Source organism: Pristiophorus japonicus, chromosome 17 (genome assembly GCF_044704955.1).
Source record: "Pristiophorus japonicus isolate sPriJap1 chromosome 17, sPriJap1.hap1, whole genome shotgun sequence".
NCBI classification, from domain to species: Eukaryota; Metazoa; Chordata; class Chondrichthyes; family Pristiophoridae; genus Pristiophorus; species Pristiophorus japonicus.
Genome location: NC_091993.1, coordinates 50,589,671 through 50,594,860, shown reverse-complemented (window position 1 = coordinate 50,594,860; position 5,190 = coordinate 50,589,671).

The following is a 5,190-nucleotide window of genomic DNA, read 5'->3' as shown; positions in this document are numbered from 1 at the left end:
GAAAGAAGATGGCGCCCGCACCACGAGGTGAAGCGCCTGAAGTAAAGATGGCGGCGGCCAGACCACAAGGGGCAGTGTTGATGGAGCAACATGTGACGCCGAGCAGTGAACCGGATTGGGGTAAAGATTTCAAGGCCCTCTTAAAGGAGACCGGCAACTCAGCACAATTAAAGGGACAGTTCCACTCTTTATACAGCGATGCTGGTGATACACATGTAAACGATGCAATTGACAAATGCAAGTATGAAAATGTAACTAACCATGTTAAGTCGGAACCAATATAATATGACAATAAATTAAGTAATGATATACAATGCCGGGTTCTACATGCATGCCGACAAATACAAGGCTAACCTCCCGTCGGAAGCACCCAGGTCCAGCGGGCTACCCGATCATGTAGCCTGCACTTCCGGGACCAATGTGATGCCCCAGGGAGCGTGGCCACACACAGAGGGAGCATACCCACTGCAGGGCCAGCGATCAGCGGATGGCAAAGGCACCACTACCGGTACCCTGCCCCCGATCGGCTCCACCTCTCTGGCCACCAGGGCCAGTACCGAGAGCAAGAGGCTAGCACCTCCAGCTTTCCCAACGGGACCTGGGTTGACCAGGCTCCCCACTATCACTGAAGGGCAGCAGGGAGACACTGCGGTCCTCAAAGGAGGACAGGGAGGCCACACACTCCTGTGGCTCTGCCCAGCACTAGGCAACGGCAAAGGCCCTGAGACTGAGCCAGGTGAGCGATCCGAGCCCACCCAGCTGGCAGGGGGCACAGTGTCGCCATCAGACAACCTGGACACAGTCCGGGCACTCTGGAACTAGTGTCCTCACCCACCTGCACCTACACAACCCAGGGGCAAGACTGTGATACCACGTATGTACCTTACCTGTAAAATGTACTTGTTCCACTACGGCACAACCCAAACAGTGATGTAACCAATTCTATGTTCTTTTTGTTCTTTCTTTCTGTACATGTATGCACATGCAGGTGTTGAGCCACACACATGGTCTATGTATGGGGGGGGGGGAGGGGAATGGCTATATGTAGCGATGGACACACGTGGATCACACCACAACCCACTCAACCCCCTCTGCAACCTCAAACCATCCACTGCTGACCATTTCCCAATGTTGTGGCAATAAGGCCTTGGGGGTCAACAGGGAGAGAGCCAAGCCAAAGCATAGACAAGGTACAAGGGATTTGGGCACTCAAGTCTAGGGCCAGAGCACACAATGCAAAGGCCAGTGGCACAAGACTTAGGGGAGAGTGATGTTGTGTATGTATAATATAAGTATACTCCCTGTACACGCAAGGTACAGTTACATAAGACCATTGGATGTACCTTCACACTGTATACACTATGCTTGTACCACCAGAGGGTGCAACTGGTGGAGACCTCGGGGTCACCTGTACACGACAGGTAACCAGGTATAAAAGGGAGCTCACCATACTGTACCCTCACTCAGGAGCTGTAATAAATGGACTCAGGTCACCACAGTTCAAGTACAATACCTCACCTCGTGGAATCATTACTAGAGTGCTTACAGACACAATAATTAGGACCACTGCTCTTTTTGATATATATTAGTGACCTGGACTTGGGCGCACAAGGCATAATTTCAAAGTTGGCAAATTACACAAAACTCAGAAATGTAGTAAACAGCGAGAAGGGTAGTCACAGACTTCAGGAGGCCATAAACCACCACCAATGATCAATGGGTGTGTGTGACTGGAAGGCTGTTTCCAGTGGGGTTCTGCAGGGCTCAGTACTGGGTTCCTTGCTTTTTGTGGTATACATCAATGATTTAGACTTGAATGTAGGGCGTATGATAAAGACATTTGCAGATGGCTGTGTGGTTGATAATGAAGACGAAAGCTGCGGACCGCAGGAAGGTATCAATGAACTGGTCAGGTGGGCAGAACAGTGGCAAAGGAATTTAATCCAGAGAAGTGAGAGATAATGCATTTGTGGAGGGCTAACAAGGCAAGGGAATACACAATAAATGGTAGGACACTGAGAAGTGTAGAGGAACATATGGACATGGGAGTGCATGTCCACAGATCCCTGAAAATAGCAGGCCAGGTGGATAAGGTGGTTAAGTCAGCAAACAGAATACTTGCCTTTATGAGCCGAGGCATAGAATACAAGAGCAGGGAGGTTATGCTTGAACTGTATAAAACACGAGTTAGACCACAGCTAGAGTACTGCGTGCAGTTCTGGTCACCACATTACAGGAAAAATGTGATTGCACCAGAGAGGGTACAGAGGAGATTTACGAGGATGTTGCCTGGACTGGAGAATCTTAGCTATAAGGAAAGATTAGATAGGCTGGGTTTGTTTTCTTTGGAACAGAGGAGGCTGAGGAGAGATATTATTGAGGTGTATAAAATTTAGAGGGTCCTGGATAGAGTGGATAGGAAGAATCTATTTCCCTTGGCAGGGGGGTCAACAACCAGGGGGCATAGATTTATGTAATTGGTAGAAGGTTTAGAGGGGATTTGAGGGGAAATGTCTTTACCCAGATGGTTGTGGGGGTCTGGAACTCACTGCCTGAAAGGGTGATAGACGCAGAAACACTCACCATATTTAAAGGTACGTGGATGTGCACTTGAAGTGCCGTAACATGCAGGGTTATGGACCTAGAGCTAGAAAGTGGGATTAGGCTGGATAGCTCTTGGTCGGCCAGCACAGACACGATGGGCCGAAATGGCCTCCTTCCATGCAGTAAATTTCTACGACTCTGTGATTCTATAAACAGACTGGTGAACTGGGCAGACACATTATAGATGCAATTAAACGCAGAGAAGTGTGAAATGATGCATTTTGGTAGGAAGAATGAGGCGAGACAATGCAAGCTAAAGTGTATAATTTTAAGGGGCTTCAGGAACAGAGAGATCTGAGGGTATATGTACACAAATCTTCGAAGGTGGCAGGACTAGTTGATAAGGCTGTTAAAGAAGCATATGGGATCCTGGGCTTTATAAATAAAGGCACAGGGTATAAAAGCAAGGAGGTTATGCTAAACCACTGGTTACGCCCCAGCTGGAATATCAAGTCCAATTCTGGGCACCACAACTTCGGAAAGTTGTCAAGGCTTTGGAGAGGGTGCAGAGGAGATTGAGTAGAATAGTAAGGGATGAGGGATTTCAGCTATATGGAGAGATTGGAGAAGCTGGGGTTGTTTTCCTAAAAGGAGAGAAGGTTAAGGTAAGATTAGAATCACAGAATCATAGAAAAATTACAACACAGGAGGCCATTCGGCCCATCGTGTCTGTGCCGATTGAAAAAGAGCTACCCAGCCTAATCCCACCTTCCAGCTCTGGGTCCGTAACCCTGCAGGTCACGGCTCTTCAAGTGCACATCCAAGTACTTTTTAAATGTGGTGAGTGTTTCTGCCTCTACCACCCTTTCAGGCAGTGAGTTCCAGACCCCTACAACCCTCAGCGTGAAATTTGTTTTCCTTATCTCCCATCTAATCCTTCTACCAATTACTTTAAATCTATGTCCCATGGTTATTGACCCCTCTGCTAAGGGAAATAGGTCGCTCCTATCCACTCTATCCAGGCCCCTCATAATTTTATACACCTCAATTAAATCTCCCCTCAGCCTCCTCTGTTCCAAAGAAAACAACCCCAGCCTATCCCATCTTTCCTCATTACTAAAATGTTTCAGTCCTGGCAACATCCTCGTAAAGCTCCTCTGTACCCTCTCTGGTGCAATCACATGTTTCCTGGAATGTGGTGACCAGAACTGCACGCGGTACTCTAGCTGTGGCCTAACTAGTGTTGTATACCATTCTAGAATAACTTCCCTGCTCTTGTATTCTATGCCCCGGCTAATAAAGGAAAGCACTCAGTGTGTGTTTTTAACCAACTTATCCACCTGTCCTGCTCCCTTCAGGGATCTGTGGATATGCACTCCAAGGTCCCTCTGTCCCTCTACACTTCTCAGTATCCCCAATTTATTGTGTATTCCCTTGCCTTGTTGCCCTCCCTAACTGCATTACCTCACACTTCCCCGGATTGAATTCCATTTTCCACTTTTCTGCCCAACTGACCAGTCCATCGATATCTTCCTGCAGCCTAAAGCTTTCCTCCTCACTGTCACCCACACGGACAATTTTTGTAAGCATCTGCAAACTTCTTCATCATGCCCCCAACATTTAAGTCTAAATCATTGATATATACCACAAAAAGCAAGGGAGCGAGTACTGAGCCCTGTGGAACCCCACTGGAAACAGCCTTCCAGCTGCAAAAGCACCCGTCAACCATTACCCTTTGCTTCCTGCCTCTGAGCCAATTTTGGATCCATTTGATAGAGGTGTTCAAAAACATGAAGGGTTTTGGTAGAGTAAATAAGGAAAAAACTGTTCCCAGTGACAGACGGGCCGGTAACGCGAGGACACAGATTAAAGGTAGAATCATAGAATCAGAATAGTACAGCACAGAGGGAAACCATTCGGCCCTGTTAGATCTCTTAATTTCCAATGAAATACGAACTCCAATTGTAGTTTATTTTCTTTATTTTGGCAGACAGCAGTAACAAGCTCTTGGCTTTCAGCCAGGTCTTTGTCCTTCTGGGACCACATGGATCAATTTACAGAAAAGAACTCGCCTTCTTTGACCTTATTGGCTCAATTAATAGTCTTTTAACCTTTTAATTGGCTCGCTACCCAAAGGTCCTAAAATGTCAAATTGATTGATGACTTAATGCAACATGCTCCCACTCACGTAGCATCTCTGACTTGGTGTCTGTGAATTTTCACAGCCTGTTTGAATTCTCTATCAGGCCCATTGAAACTTTTGACGAGCCATCCAGTTAGTCCCACTCCCCGCTCCTTCCCCAGATCCCGGCAATTTGTTCTCCTTCAAGTATTTATCCAATTCCCTTTTGAAGGCTAAATTTAATCTGTATCTACCATCCTATCAGGCCGTGCATTCCAGATCCTAACCACTCGCTGCGTAAAACGATTTTCCTCATGTGGCCTCTGGTTCCTTGGCCAATCACCTTAAATCTGTGCCCTCTGGTTATCGCCCCTTCAGTCATTAGAAACAGTTTCTCTTTATTTACTCCATCCAAACCATTCCTGATTTTAAACACCTTTATTCATTCTCTTGGGGCTAGACTTTCCACTGATGCTCGCTGGGCTATCGCCCATTTATCGCCCAAATAGGCAGGCTATCGCCCA